The sequence below is a fragment of the Anolis carolinensis genome, chromosome 2, assembly GCF_035594765.1.
Source record: "Anolis carolinensis isolate JA03-04 chromosome 2, rAnoCar3.1.pri, whole genome shotgun sequence".
Lineage (NCBI taxonomy): Eukaryota > Metazoa > Chordata > Lepidosauria > Squamata > Dactyloidae > Anolis > Anolis carolinensis.
Window position 1 is genome coordinate 130,553,172 of NC_085842.1, and position 17,169 is coordinate 130,570,340.

Below are 17,169 nucleotides of genomic sequence, written 5' to 3' on the forward strand. Positions count from 1 at the left end.
GAACTATAGTGTTTTCCACGAATGATTTCTTTGGCATTATGTATCTGCCTTGAAGATATCAAAAACTGGCTACAATAGGTGGGTAGCTTCATGCAACTCTTGTAAGAAAACCACATAAATCTTGCCCATATACTGATGTTGCACTGTTTTGATGGTCAGAAGAGCAGAAATGTGAACACTATGTGAAATAGGTCATCAAACTATGTTGCACACAGATTCATTGTAGCTTGGAGACAGCGAATTTGGAAAGTAGGCACTCCTTAAAGACTTGCTCGGCCTGTTAATACTGTGGATCTCAGCCAAAGAAAGAAAGCAACTGCTCTTAAGATCTTTGGCACTAGATTCAAACACACAACTGATGAGCATTCCAGCATTATATCTGTGTGTACATACATATATATATGTGAGCATGTAAATTTTAGGTGTTATTTCTCAGACCTACATGCGACTCCTAGTTTTAAGAATGGGTGAGACAACAGGCAATGAGATGAAATCTACCCCTGGGAACAGAAATTCACTCCTGGAAGAGTTATCATGGAGAAAAGGTGTATCTACTGAAGCTTTATCACCAATCCCTGTTTCCACAGCTCCAAATTTTCATAATCCAATTGTCACCAGGACAGAAATTGCGGTTAAATTTTCTGAACAAGGCACAGATAGCAAAACAAATACCACAGGGGTATTAACCTTCCCTGTGCTAAAATGGCTGAAGTTACATTTTTAAATGTATCTGTTCTAATTTATATACAAATTCAACTTAAGAACAAACCTATAGGTCCTATCTTGTTTGTAACCCAGGCACTGTATTTTGGATTTCTTATTGCATACTCCTCACTCATTTTTATCAAGCTGTTAGGAGCCCCCGGTGGAGTAGTGGGTTAAAGCCTTGTGACTTGAAGGTTGGGTTGCTGACCTGAAGGCTGCCAGGTTCGAATTCCACCCGGGGAGAGCGCGGATGAGCTCCTTCTATCAGCTCCAGCTCCATGCGGGGACATGAGAGAAGCCTCCCACAAGGATGGTAAAAACATCAAAACATCCGGACGTCCCCTGGGCAACGTCCTTGCAGATGGCCAATTCTCTCTCACCAGAAGCAACTTGGTTTCTCAAGTCGCTCCTGACACGAAAAAAAAAAATCAAACTGTGTTTAGAGGTAACTGTTATATTGCCTCTGATAACTAATGAACATCCTCACACCCCCAATTTCTATGGCTGTGCAATTTAACCTGAAGCATTAACCTAACCCTCTGCCTCTCTTGTAAGGAAAGCCAAAAAATGGGGCCTGTTTGGAAGAGAAGCTTGGCATCCTATCACACTGCATAATTTTAACATTATGATTCCATTTTAAGTGCTATGACAACATCATGAGGGATACTGGAGGTTTTAAGGCACTTATGAATTCTGAATATGCCCCCCCCCTGCTAATTCCAGAAAATCCCACAGCAGTAAAATTGGAATCATGGTACTATAATTGTGTATTGTGAAAGAGTATAAGAAGTAGGAGGAGTAAAAAATAAGATATAGTAAAAAAAGAGTTTGATGTTTGGTATTGTGAAAGAACACTTCATTTTGTTCATGTGATGATAGCTCATATGTGGAAATATATGTTTGCAGTCCAGTGGTATCTGGACATTCCCCAGCTTTTTAGTGGTGTTTTTTGCCATAAGGAGCCCCAGTGGCGAAGTGCGTTAAAGCGCTGAGCTGCTGAACTTGCAGACCGAAAGGTCCCAGGTTCAAATCCCAGGAGCGGCTTGAGCCCCCGCTGTTAGCTCCAGCTCCTGCCAACCTAGCAGTTCGAAAACATGCCAATGTGAGTAGATCAATAGGTACCGCTCCGGCAGGAAGGTAACGGCGCTTCATGCAGTCATGCCGGCCACATGACCTTGGAGGTGTCTACTGACAATGCCGGCTCTTCGGCTTAGAAATTGAGATGAGCACCAACCCCCAGAGTCAGACATGACTGGACTTAACGTCAGGGGAAACCTTTAGCTTTTACTTTTTGCCATGCTCCCTGGGCACATCTCACCTCTTGAAAGAAGCTGGATCTGAGCTAGATAAGAAGCAATGCTGTATTATGTCGCTGTTAGCATTAAACTAAGCTGTGATGCAAGTAAGCACAGACCTTGTTCCTCTTCCAGGTAAGACTACAGTTGTTAGATTGGTCAATAACTGACTCTTTCTAAGCATAGTCAAGGGATCTGAGGAAGAGAACAATAAAGAAAACCTGCAGATTGCAAAATATCAAGAGAGCACTTAAAATATTTAGAGGGGGTTAAAATACTACTATAAAGAGGTGCTGGGGACTGAGGACAAATGTATTGACTTTGTACAATATACCGAAGGAAAATAGTCTGAACTGTTTTTGTATGGAACTTTCCATACCATTACCTTTTAAGTTACTATGCCAGGTATGTTCTCTCTAACACACAATTTTTGTAGCAGTCCCCAGAGGAGTAGTACCAACGAGTAGACAATAAACATTCAGGCTGCAGTAGTATTGGAGTTGTATATCTTACTGAACCTAACGGAATTTTATGACTAATTCAAGACTGTCATATTGATCATATTGTGAGAAGACATGACTCACTAGAAAAGAATAATGCTTGGCAATATAGAAGGCAATAGGAAAAGTAAAAAGACAGCATTCCACAGATGGATAGACTTTTATCAGTGAAGCAGTTGATCAATGACTGGTGTGGCTACACCACATCCAAAACCCCTGTATTTCCACATAAGGTCCACAGAAACAACACAACACCACACCAGCCACTAGGGTCCCAGAGTTAATACTCAATTGAGTTATTTTCCAACCCTGCCCTCCCATAGAGAAAGAGTAGAGCAATTGATGCATGAACAGCTCTGCCATAGCTGTTCATGCATGAAGACGGCATAATAATAATAATAAAACTTTATTTATACCCCGCCACCATCTCCCCGTGGGGACTCGGGGCGGCTTACATGGGGCAGAGGCCCAAACAACATAGAACAAAACATAAGCAACATAATACAAATCACACTATAAAAAGATAAAACAGTAATACAATATATCAATTAAAACAAAAATACAGGATAAAAAATTGCATTTAAAACACATAAATGGTAAAATCATAATAAAAACTGGATAGATGATTAAAAAACCCTCTGGGGCTGATTAATTAATGACTGTGTCTCCAAAGGCCTGCTGAAACATCCAAGTCTTCAGTTGTTTCCTGAAGGAAGGTAGAGAGGGAGCCTAATATAAGAATAGCTTGGTCTATTAAAAAAAGGTCAGATGGCTCTTAGAATGTCTGCTAAAACAAATCTTTTATATCAAATACAGGTAATATCCCCTCTGAGTGTTTTTGATTTACAGTTCCCATCAGCTCCAGGCAGAAGAAACTATGCTGAATATTTGGGATATGTAATTCATAAAGATCTGAGGGATTGATGTCGCTTGCTTCTCTTTATAATAACTTTCCGAAAGAGAGAAGGGTTGTCTAGGAAGTTGTCCTATCAGCCTAACTGGTTAAAGGAAAAGACTGCACAGAAAAACGTGCGGAAGTTGACAAGAGAGAAAATGTTTCCTAACGTAATCTTGGATCAGGCATCTTAAGAGTTTAAATGTTAGAGCTGGGAAATGTAGCTATTTCAACTTTACATGCCTCCACAGCAATATTAAGTTTGCCACAACCTGCTCATTTACTATGTTAACCTCAGGTGTGTGTGTGTGTGTGTGTTTTAGCACATGTGCGCGCACACAGACACACACACACACACATATATATCTTTTTGTAATTTCATGAAATCCTTCAATTGCCTACCAGAGAGCTCTGCTAGTACTACTGTACAATTCAGAAAATTTCACTAAGAAAATTTAAGAATTTCTCCAAATTACAAATCCCAGGATTTCATATAAGGGATTTATGTAGGACTAACAGGTCCGGACTGTCCCAGGTCCAGAGATTTTGGGACAAAACCCTGAAACGTAAGAATGGCTCCTTGCAATAGTACAGGCCCTGGTTACAAAGGACAGTCTCTGGAGATGTTGCTAAGCATCAAGCACATTTGCACAAAGAACATCTCCCAAATTAAACACCAAAAAGCTTATTAGCAGATTTCATATTGTCAAAGTGTTTCAGTTAAGAGTAGCAATATCGGCCTGCTACAGTGCCGAGAACAAAATGGCGCAAACCTGAAAGACTAACTGTGACATGAGCTTTTCCAAGTGTCTGATGAAGTAAGCTCTTGTTTATGAGATCTTATATTAAGACTACAGCTTTGCTATAGAATTTCATTACAACTGAAATCAGATCAGTGGCAAGAGTTTAGATGCAATAGAAAAAAGCATACATGTACAATATTAAGCTATATCGTTTTGGTAGTTTTATATATATTGTGTTTTTCTAGAGTAAAAAATAGCTGGATGCCTGGAACTTATTTTGTTGGCAAAAAGCAGCTACTCTGGACATAAACTAATAGAAAGCAAGATAAATGACTCAACGGTAACTGCTTTTGATGGTTGTCCTGGCCAAATTCAAACTGGAAGGCTAATACTTGTGGTCACTAGACCATCATGGCCTGAATCATTCTTTGGAGAATGACAAGGTCTTATCTATAAAATAGGGTCATATGGGACACAGAGCTCTCCCTCTGAAACCTTCTATTGCAGGATTACAGTGACTGCTCCAATGTTTTGCAGAAATCACACACTATGTGGAATTCTGATAAGTGTGCTTCATATTGAGGACACTGTGCCAGTAGAAACTCCTTGTTAATATATGCTTAGGGGTGTAACTGCAAACAACAGCTTAAAGTTCCATGCAGGTTTGGGAGACCTTATAGATAGACCCAAATGCATTATGTCCCAAACCTTCATGGACCACTAGAGGTTGAGATGAATCAATCTGAAGAAACAAACTAGGTTCACAAGTGTCCGTGCTGTAATAAATGTTTTAATCTATAAGGTATCTGAAGATACCTTGTTTTTACTGCAACACTGTAACCTAGCTGTTCATCTGGAAATTAAAACTTTGCATAACGTTGCCAATTAATTGGGAAATGACTTGAAGAAAACTTACAGAAACAATGATTTGAACCCTGGTCTCTCCAAAGGGAGTGTCACACTTTACACTATACAGGCTTTTGTATCATGCTGGGAATTGCATGTCTAATTGCAGGACAAACAAAAGCATGGCAAATGTGAAAAGGCATTATTCACAATTTTTTTTGGGTCAAACAAGTAGAGTATAACATAACCACTTTTCCTCATGAGGAAGTTTAGAAGATAACACAGACTTATACGGTATATATACGACGTATTTTAACAATTTAACAAAAAAGAAATAAAACATTTCATTTGTAATCCCCCTCGTCCCCTACTTGTATCCATCCCTTTCCCACTATTTCCCCCCTCCCTCTCCTGCTCACCCCATTGGTTGGCATAGAAATTGGCTTAGAGACAGGTGGACTATAAGCATGGCTAACTGGGGCCTGCAAGGTTCCCCTCTCTCAAAGGAGAGGGACACCTTTCCTCTTAAGTGATTCCACTTTCCAGTCAGCCAGAGCACTCAGTTCAATAGCCATTTCCATTGTGATGCATATGTGTTACTACTGAAAAGAAGGTCCAACCATAGAAAGTAAACCCTCCAAAGAGGCCCTAAGACAGTCTCTCCATGGAAAAGACTTCAGTCCCACTGCAGCTGCTTCTCCCCTTTGGCCTTTCTTAGGCAGTCTAATTGGCTTTGAGAGCAACTTTGCTCTCCAGCAGCCTCTGGTGGTCAACCAAGGAAACAGCCACAAAGGCTTGGTTTCGGTTTTATTCAGATTTTGCATACGTTGTAAGAAGAACTTTGCTTCATTAATATAGTATCTGACAATACATTTTCTCTGTGTACAATTCTGAAATTAAGTCTATTGAGTCTCCTCTTTATTTACTTTTTCCTTTGAAATAGGAAGATATAGCTGAGAATTTAGGCACAGTTACCTTAAAAAATGGCCACGAGGCATTGTGAATGGGAGAGTAATATGCACCAGCTGCGCCTTACAATCAGATGGGAGGTGGGGGGGGGATAGGCTATGCACTATCAAATCTGCCACCCTCACGCTCCAAATTGGCATGTTTTGCCGAAGTATTGTTCTTTCCCCCTACATAAACTGTAATGGAATGGCCTACCTTGCAAGGTTGGTGTGTAAAGTCAGTTCTAGGCCTTGGTTGGAAAGGCAGAGCCAGGCAAGGGGAGGAGAGATCAGGCAGCTCCATATATAGAAGTGGAGTCTGATTGGTTGATGGAGTTGGAGGGAGTTGCTTAGCAACAGGAGGTAGGCAGCACCAGGGTACAGAGTTATTCAGCCAGAGATTTAGTTCAGTCAGGGCTTGGAGTGTGAAGAGAAAGGAAGGAAAAGTTTGGGAGCTGGTAGTTAAGAATCTTTGTGAGGAGAAAAGTTAAATTAGCCGTCGGAGAGAAGTGCTAGAGATTGAAGAGAGCCTCTAGGGCAGGGGTCCCCAAACTAAGGCCCAGGGGCCGGATGCGGCCCTCCAAGGTCATTTACCTGGCCCCTGCCCTCAGTTTTATAATATAATATTTTTATATCAGTTTTAATAATATAATATATTGTATATACACATATTAATAAAAATATTACCGTGTTATACAATATAATACTAATAATACCATATAATAATATTAATTATGTTATATATTACATATAATATTACAGTGTAGTTCAATATGATGATATATAATGCTAATATTGTGCTATGCTAATAATATAATATATTGTACATACAGCTGCTCCAAGTCCCCTTCGGGGTGAGAAGGGCGGGATATAAATGTAGTAAATGAATAAATAAATAATTTTTGACTTAGGCTCGCCCAAAGTCTGATATGACTTGAAGGCACACAACAACAACAATCCTAATTAACTTGACTATCTCATTGGCCAGAAGCAGGCCCACACTTCCCACTGAAATCCTGATAGGCTTATGTTGATTAAAATTGTTTTCATTTTTAAATATTGTATTGTTCTTTCATTGTTGTTGTTCTTATTGTTTTGCATTACAAATAAGACATTTGCAGTGTGCATAGGAATTTGTTGGATTTTTTTTTCAAATGATAATTCGGCCCCTCAACAGTCTGAAGGATTGTGGACCGGCCCTCTGCTTAAAAAGTTTGAGGACCCCTGTTCTAGGGGATAGAGTGCTTATGTTTAGTTCCTCTGGAAGGGAGGACTGAGGTTTTAAAAAGCCTGTTTTGTTCTCTTTTGAGGGAACAGATTTCTGAGGAAGTCAAGTTCAGGAACCATTTTATTTAAATGTAACCAGCCTGTTAATTTACTGGAACTCATATGCAACCTTTTTGTTCAAGTTCAAATAAACATCTCAATTCTGTTTTTATTTCACCTCAAGTTTTCATGTGTCTTTTTGTTCATCATAATAAGGGGGTGGCCTGTCTGCTTATTAACCATCACTCTGTAAGTTGGAGTTTCCCTCCATTTTTGGGTGGCTCTGTGTGCTGGCTCCGGTGAGTGGTTGCAAATATATGAGTATGTTAAAACTGGTGGCACAAACAGTACATATAATATAATTGGTGGCAGCAAATGGCCTCACCTGCTAGATAAACCAACATCTTTGAGGTCTCAAATCGTTGGGAGTAGTTTTGGGTAATTTATGCTGTTGCGTTTAAATTGAATGTTTACATTTAAGCTTGTTATTCAGGCAGGCTTTGGAAGCAAGGGGGATGCTGTGGGCCAGGTATTTGATACTGGTCACCCCAACCTTAGAATCAAATGAATTTCTGTCACAGAACAAAATCACCTTTATTATAGCATGGAAAGTTGCTTCAGTAATTGTATCAGAGTTGGAAGGGGCCACATACTTTCACATACCTTCAGGCCATGTGTATAAAGTACACATGAAACATAAATGGGTTTCAGGTTTAGACTTGGACCCCTACAAGACAGCCCCATACACACACACACACACACACACACATATTCCAGACATTTAAATCCACAGCACTTTTAGTTGCAAGCATTTCGGATAAGGGATACTCCAGCAATACACATGAAAACAAACCCCTTTCTATGCACCTTGAATTCCTCTCTTGTACCAATCCTTTATATCTCAGTAAGTGGTTATGTAACCATAAGTGGAATATACAGAGCATTTATTTCTTGCAAACTGCCCCGCCCCCAAAATAGAGGTTGCTCTTTACTTTTAGAACAAAAATATAGTTTCCCCTCTGCTGCTTTTCTATCCTCAAGGCCCTCCCTCAAAATCCTTTGATCAGATCTCTCACTGCTTCAGATCTTAAGCCTCTTATCACTTCCTCAGTTAGAAAGTATAGGAGGGTAACTAACTGCTGTGGATTCTGCGTTCTCCACTAAGGGATTCGTAGCTCATTTGACAGTTTCTACTTAATAGCTTCTTGTACTTCCACCTACCGTTGATGATTAACTGAGAACACAATGGGCCTGTTTGCTCCAGAAAAAAAACTGTTAAGAGTCAGATATGTTGTGCTCAGTCTACAAGGAAAGGAGCAACAGAAAATGACTTGGAAGTCTCTATGCTGCTTTACCTGACGACTTCATAAGGAAATAAAGTCAGGCGTCCATCAAACATAAGCCCTGTCAAAATGACACAATGAATTGTCAAGCCCAGGGAGAAATCTCCTGTGGCCCACAGGCTGCATGTGGTGGTGGGATTACTATGGTTTGGCCCCACACACACATACACAATATCCCCAAATGTATTTTCTAGAAGTATTCCATTTGAAAACCCAAAATTATACCTCCAGGGGAGGCAAACCTCTAAAACACCAAACATCAATAAATGAAAAATAGGAAGGTATGATTAGAGCAGAGCTTTCCAAACTTTTCATGCTGGTGACAGGCTTTTTAGACATGTATCCTTTTGTGATGACCCATGGGCCTTGTAGTCCTGCTCAGGACATTGTAATCCCTGATGAAGATGAGAACTTGGGTTTTTTACCTTCCCAGTCTGAACTGGATTCCTCTCAGCCAGATCTTCCCCAGGCAGATCTGGGAACCTTGCACCTGCAAGAAAGTTGTGTCCCAGAAGTATGTCAAACAACCCCAGAGCCTACTTCTCCCGTGTTCTTGCGCCGGGAGTTTTGTAAACAACAGAGAAGTTTGGAATCAGCTTCGCGCAGGAGTGCGAGGATAGCAGCTAAGAATGTTGCCAATTAAGACTGTTTCTCGTGAGAATCTTTAAGGAGTTTAACATCTGGTCTCGGAGTTTAGCTTTCGTTTCTGTTTCCCAGAGAACGGCTTCGGTGAGAAAGTTAGACTCTATATAGGTGTTTTGCCCGCGTAGTAACTTCGCGGAGTCAATTCGTCAGCCTACGGAGCGAGTTGTGTCTGGACAGCGCGCTCCGATTCAAGCCTCGCTTCTGCCCAAGCCTTGCCTGCTATCCAGCCTTCGCCTTGCTTCCCAGCCTTTGTTTATCTGCGGACCTTGCCTTGTTTCCCAGGATCAATCCTTGCCTTGTTCACGGATTTTACCAAGTTATCCCACGGACCTTGTTCTTGTTCCTAGTTACCTTGTTCCACGTTCAAGCCTTGTTTCAAGTATCAAGTTATTTCCTAGCCACGCTCAAGTTTTATGGACTAAAGGACCTTGTCATCTCCCCTCACTTTGCTTGGCAAAGTGAGTGTTTCGGTTATTGGATTACAACTTTGGACCTTAATATTTCCTATTGGACATTGCTTTTTTGGACTATTTCTGACCTTTCCTGAAAGGTCTATTTCTGGACTATTTTCTACACTTGTTCTTATTAACTTTATATATTCCTTCAATAAAGATATTAGTTAGATTCTGGCCTCTGTGTATGGTTATTGGTGCTCTGCAGCCTGGGTCGTGACAGTTTGACTCCGCCACCCTAAGCACCAATTAACCTCGGCCAGAATGTCCACCGGAGACGTACCTGGGCCGAGCGGCCAGCCGATTACCTACACCATCGACAAGGAAGAGGTGGATCGCATCCGCGACAGACTCAACGCCCAGGATGGAGAAATAAAGGGCTTGCGGGAGCGCGGAGTCCGCCTCCCGGCCATGGCGTTGCCCACCAAGTTTACTGGAGAAGCTTCTAAGGTTCATGTTTTCCGTCGCCAATGTCAAGCTTATCTAGAGGCCCGAGATGCCGAGTTTCCCCAAGAAGACATCAAAGTGGCGTGGGTTTACAGTCTTCTAGACGGGCCAGCGGCCAATTGGGCGACGGCACTGTTCGACCAAGCCTCTCCACACCTAAGATCAGCGCAACACTTCTTGGACCACCTCAAGGAGACTTGGGGAATCGAGGACAATTTGGAGGCAGCCGGTCACAAACTCCGTCGCCTTTTCCAAGGAGACAGACCTATGTCTCAGTATATAGCCGAGTTCCGAGTGCTGGCCCACAATACCGGCTGGAACGATGTAGCCCTCAGAGGACAATTCCGGGAGGGTCTCAACATTGAAATGCTGGAAGAAATCTCCAAGGTGGACCCTCCCCAGACCCTCGAGGCACTCATTGATCAATGTTTACGGGCTGAAGTCATGATTGCCAACAGGAAACAGTGGGTTCGAGGCCAGGGCAGTAGAGCCGGGGCAAATCCCCCCGCTCCCGCCAGCGTTCAGCCACGACCAGTATGGAGACCCCCACCACCAACCCCATACCCCAGAGGAGGCGAGGAGGTGCCGATGCAGTTGGGCAATGTGCGTCCCAGACTAGATGCCGCCGAGAAGGCCCGTCGTCAACGCTTAAACCTCTGCTGGTACTGCGGGAACGGGGGCCACTTCGCCAGAGAGTGCCCAGCCAAAGGGAAGCCGGCCGCCCGTCTTGCGGCGGCGTCCTCCATGGAGACGAAGGCGTCTGAGCCGACTGGTACACAGCCGGCGGGGGAAGCCAACGACCGGGTGTAGAGAGGCTCGCCAACCCGGTCAAAAAATCCATCCAAGAGCCGCCAACCGGGGTCCTGTTCCTTCTCGTGGTCACTTTATGGTCAGCAAAAAGGGGACCCGTCATGATCCACGCCATGATAGACTCTGGAGCTACCAACAATTTCATCGATAGAGAGTATGCCGACTCTCTGGGATTACAATATCATGATTTCAAGAATGCCCGTGTGGTGCAAGCCATAGACGGCCGCCCCCTCAAGACGGGCCCCGTAAGTCAGTGGTCGGAACCCACCAGGATGTGGATAAGGGAACACATGGAAGAGATCTCCTTCTTTGTTACCGAGGTCCCCCATTTCCCTGTGATTTTGGGAATTCCATGGCTGACTCTCCACGACCCTAACATCTCCTGGTCCAACAGAGAACTGCAGTTTGCTTCACCGTACTGCCAAAACCATTGCCTCGTAGCCAAGGTATGCCATGCCACAGACACCGAACCCATCATCACCTTGCCAAAGAAGTACTCCGAGTATTGGGATGTATTCAATGAGAAAGAAGCCGAAAAATTACCCCCACATAGACCTTATGACTGTGCCATTGACTTGGTGGAGGGGGCCCCGATCCCGCGAGGGCATCTCTACTCCCTGACTGAACCAGAGCAAGAAGCTCTCAGGGAATTCCTAGAGACAAACCTTCGCAAGGGATTCATCAGACCCTCTCAATCCCCAGCCGCCTCCCCAGTGATGTTTGTGAAGAAAAAGTCAGGGGAACTACGCTTGGTGGTGGACTACAGAGCATTGAACAATATCACCAAGCGGAACAGCTATCCCCTGCCCTTAATCTCGGATCTACTGGATCGGCTTCGAGGAGCTAAGGTTTACACCAAGCTGGATCTTCGGGGGGCTTACAACTTAGTTCGCATCAGGGAAGGGGACGAGTGGAAGACCGCCTTCCAGACCAAATTCGGATTATTTGAGTCCCGAGTTATGAATTTCGGTTTATGCGGAGCCCCCGTAACGTTCCAGCATTTTGTCAATGACATTTTTCAGGACTATCTAGACAGGTTCTTGATAATCTACCTGGACGATTTTTTGGTGTTTTCCAGATCACAATCAGAACATGAGAACCACGTCAAAATGGTGTTACAACGATTGCGGGATCATGGACTTTATGCCAAGCTGGAAAAATGCGCCTTTGATCTACAAGAGGTAGATTTCCTTGGTTACCGCATCTCGCCTCTAGGGCTTTCCATGGATCCAGCCAAGGTCTCAGCAGTGTTGGAATGGCGGGCGCCAACTAACAAGAAAGAGGTGCAGCGTTTCTTGGGGTTCGCGAACTATTACCGCAAGTTCATTCCAGATTTTGCCCGCTGGTCCGACCCCATCACTAGCTGCATCCGTGGAAAGCAGCCTTTCCGCTGGACTGATCAAGCAGAGAAAGGGTTCCAGCAACTAAAGAAACTATTCACCTCCCAGCCAATTCTACAACACCCAAATCCTGGAACCCCCTTTGTGGTGCAAGCGGACGCCTCTGATGTGGCAATTGGGGCTGTACTCTTACAACCGGAGGGAGATCACCTCCACCCCTGTGCCTTTTATTCTCGTCAACTAACCACACCAGAGAGGAATTACACCATTTGGGAAAAGGAACTACTGGCTATAAAGGCAGCCTTTGAAACTTGGAGACATTGGCTAGAAGGGGCCAAATTTCCCATTGAAGTCCACACTGATCATCGTAATCTAGAACATCTAAGAACTGCCCGCAAACTAAATCAGAGGCAGCAACGTTGGGCTTTATTCTTCGAACGTTTCAACTTCCAGATCCATTATGTGACTCCAGCCCAAACCAAGCAAGCAGACGCCCTGTCACGTAAACCGGAGTACGCTGCAGGACGCAAGGAGACCTTTGAATCCCAACTGCTACAACCCGAGAACTTTGCCACGCTCACGGTGGGGAACACCAAATCCATTCCCATTGGTTCAACTTCCCCTACTCCAGGACCCATCTGTGCTCAAGAAATCCGGGCTAGTCAGCAAGCAGATGCCTGGGCGCAGGACCAACTTCGCCAAGGTCTGCATTTTCCCTTTTCGCTTAAAGATGGACTGCTATGCTATAGAAATCATGTTTATATCCCACCCGGACCGGGCAGGGAGAAAGCGCTTCGTCTGTGTCATGACTGCAAACCAGCTGGGCATTTCGGACTATTTAAAACCATGCATCTGATCCTAAGGGATTTTTGGTGGCCCAAGATCCGCAAGGATGTGGAAAAATATGTCAACACCTGCCCAGTATGCCAGCGCTCCAAGATAAGAAGGGAGAAGCCCTCAGGGCTTCTGCATCCCCTTCCTACCCCATCTCGGCCATGGGAAATAATTTCTGCGGATTTTATCACTGACTTACCACCTTCCTGTGGTTTCACCACGATCCTAGTGGTGGTGGACCTTTTCACCAAGTTAGCCCATTTCATTCCCTGTGAAGGTCTTCCCACGGCCAAAGAGACTGCAGATCTATTCCTTCAACATGTTTTCAGACTACATGGATTGCCCAAGAGTTTAGTCACAGACCGTGGATCTCAATTCACCTCTCGTTTTTGGAAGGCACTACAAAAACTATTGGGCATAGACTCTCGCTTATCTTCAGCTCATCATCCCCAAACAGATGGGCAAACGGAGCGCACCAATGCCACTTTGGAGCAGTATCTTCGCTGTTATGTAAACTATCAACAGGACAATTGGGCTTCTCTGTTACCACTGTCTGAGTTTGCCTACAACAATGGAGTTCAAGCTTCTACAAAAGAAACGCCGTTCTTTGCAAACTACGGCTTCCATCCACGTTTCTTCCCCCCTGTCATTGAAACTTCAGAAGTTCCCGCAGCAGAGGATTGGCTGCAGGAACTCACAGCGGTGCAACAACTTTTGCTCCAGCAACTGGACCAAGCCAAGGAGGACTATAAACGCCACGCTGACAAACATCGCCAGCCGGGCCCCGAAATCAAGGTAGGAGATCGGGTTTTCCTGTCCACTCGCTTTCTGCCCTCCCACCGCCCTTGCCGGAAGTTAGATGCCCGTTTCATTGGCCCCTATCCAGTGGTGGCGCAATTAAACCCCGTGACTTTCAAACTCCAACTTCCGCGTTCAATGCGCATTCACCCAGTGTTTCACCGTTCCCTGCTCCTTCCGGCGGATGGTGTGCGTCCTGATTCAGACCAACCGGCCCCCCCTCCTGTGTTGATGAATGGGGAGGAGGAGTTTGAGGTTGAGGACATTTTGGATTCTCGCTTTCATCGCCGCCGCCTACAATATCTCATTGACTGGGTGGGTTTTGGCCCTGAGGAACGCTCTTGGGAAGACGCCTCCACAGTCCATGCTCCTGATCTAACCCGCCGCTTTCATCAGACCTATCCCGCCAAGCCGCGACCTCGCGCCTCGGGGAGAGGGCCCCAGTTTGGGAGGGGCCTTGAGGAGGGGGATAGTGTGATGACCCATGGGCCTTGTAGTCCTGCTCAGGACATTGTAATCCCTGATGAAGATGAGAACTTGGGTTTTTTACCTTCCCAGTCTGAACTGGATTCCTCTCAGCCAGATCTTCCCCAGGCAGATCTGGGAACCTTGCACCTGCAAGAAAGTTGTGTCCCAGAAGTATGTCAAACAACCCCAGAGCCTACTTCTCCCGTGTTCTTGCGCCGGGAGTTTTGTAAACAACAGAGAAGTTTGGAATCAGCTTCGCGCAGGAGTGCGAGGATAGCAGCTAAGAATGTTGCCAATTAAGACTGTTTCTCGTGAGAATCTTTAAGGAGTTTAACATCTGGTCTCGGAGTTTAGCTTTCGTTTCTGTTTCCCAGAGAACGGCTTCGGTGAGAAAGTTAGACTCTATATAGGTGTTTTGCCCGCGTAGTAACTTCGCGGAGTCAATTCGTCAGCCTACGGAGCGAGTTGTGTCTGGACAGCGCGCTCCGATTCAAGCCTCGCTTCTGCCCAAGCCTTGCCTGCTATCCAGCCTTCGCCTTGCTTCCCAGCCTTTGTTTATCTGCGGACCTTGCCTTGTTTCCCAGGATCAATCCTTGCCTTGTTCACGGATTTTACCAAGTTATCCCACGGACCTTGTTCTTGTTCCTAGTTACCTTGTTCCACGTTCAAGCCTTGTTTCAAGTATCAAGTTATTTCCTAGCCACGCTCAAGTTTTATGGACTAAAGGACCTTGTCATCTCCCCTCACTTTGCTTGGCAAAGTGAGTGTTTCGGTTATTGGATTACAACTTTGGACCTTAATATTTCCTATTGGACATTGCTTTTTTGGACTATTTCTGACCTTTCCTGAAAGGTCTATTTCTGGACTATTTTCTACACTTGTTCTTATTAACTTTATATATTCCTTCAATAAAGATATTAGTTAGATTCTGGCCTCTGTGTATGGTTATTGGTGCTCTGCAGCCTGGGTCGTGACACCTTTTGTGACACAGTAATTCATTTTACTAGTAAACCAGAAGTTAAACCAGGGGTCCTCAATTTTTTTAAGCTGAGGCGCTGGTTCATGGCCTCACAGACTGTTGGGGGGGGGGCAGATTATAGTTTGAAAAATCATGTACACAGCACATATCTTGTTTGTAGAAAGAAAGAACATTTAAAATGAACAATTTTAACCAACATAAACTTACCAGTATTTTAATAGGACGTGTGGGCCTGCTTTTGGCTGATGAGATAGTCAAGTTAATTAGGACTGATGTTGTTATGTGCCTTTAAGTCATTTCAGACCTAGTCTAAGCTTTAGGGCAGAGGTGGGTAAATGGCCTTGGAGGGCAGCATCTGGCCTGTGGGCCTTAGTTTGGGGAAACCCTGGGTTAAACCAACCCCTTGTGTGTGTGTTCATATATATTGCATTGAATCTTTACTCTTGAAACAAGGTTTGGAAATGTTTCATTTACTCTTCTTATGTACTACACCTGATTCTTGTGTAGATTCCTCTAGAGCTGTTTCATGTGGGTCATCAAGCTTCACTGTCAACAGATTCTCTTTTCTTAATTAGAAATGTATAAATTTTAGAGGCAATTATTGCAACTCAATCAACAAATTGTGCAAATTATAAACGTTATAACAGTACCTACAGTTGAATAACACCAGCACTCCACTTCTGTAGTGATTAAACCTCTCTAAAGGTAAAGGTAAAGGTTTCCCCTGACGTTAAGTCCAGTCATGTCTGACTCTGGGGGTTGGTGCTCATCTCAATTTCTAAGCCGAAGAGCCGGTGTTGTCCATAGACACCTCCAAGGTCATGTGGCTGGCATGACTGCATGGAGCGCCGTTACCTTCCCGCCAGAGCGGTACCTATTGATCTACTCACATTTGCATGTTTTCGAACTGTTAGGTTGGCAGAAGCTGGAGCTAACAGCGGGGGCTCACTCCTCTCCTGGGATTTGAACCTGCGACCTTTCGGTCTGCAAGGTCAGCAGCTCAGTGCTTTAACACACTTCCCCACCATGGCTCCTGGAGGTTTATAAACAGAGGCTGGATGACCATCTACTGGTGCTTTGATTGTGCGCTCCTGCCTAGTTGAAGGGGGTTGAACTATATGCCCTTTGGGGGTTTCTTTGAACCCTAATAAAATATATCCTGCGTGGGAGTCCAGTGAAGTCTCCTTCTCTGGAGGTTTTGAATTGAGGTTGGATGGCTGTATGTTGGGAGGGCTTTGACTGTGTTTTCTGCTGGCTGAAGGAGTTTGGACTGGATCGTCTTTGGGGGTGCCCCCTCCAACTCCAGGATTCTATGAATTTTCAAGATGGAAACATCAAGGTGGAATAGATGGTGGTGGAGCCTCCTTCTCTGGAGGCTTTGAAGCAGGGGCTGCCAGGAGGCTTAGATTGTGTGACAGAAGAAGTTTGCACGAGATGATCTTTGGGTTCCCTTCTCACCCTATGATTATTTGATTCTAGAGTTCTGACTGGATGGCCATCTGTCGGGAGGGCTTGAATTGTGTCTTCCTGCCGTACAGAAGGGGGTTGGGCCTGGATGGTCTTTGGGGGTCCCTTCAAATTCTAGGATTTTATAATTCAATCCAGGGCGACTCTTGGGGTTCCCCTTGCTATGGACTAGAGCAGGGGTCCCCAAACTAAGGCCCGGGGGCCACATGCGGCCCATCAAAGCCATTTATCTGGCCCCCGCCTTCTCCCTTGCCCAGTGTGCGCCTTCCAGAGCTTTGCTTGTTTATAATGGTATTTTAATTATTATTTAATTAATAATTATCAAGGGGGTGCTTTGCTAGTGCTTTTGGTGCACAAAGGCAGAAGGGGGCTGGACTATATGGCCCAAG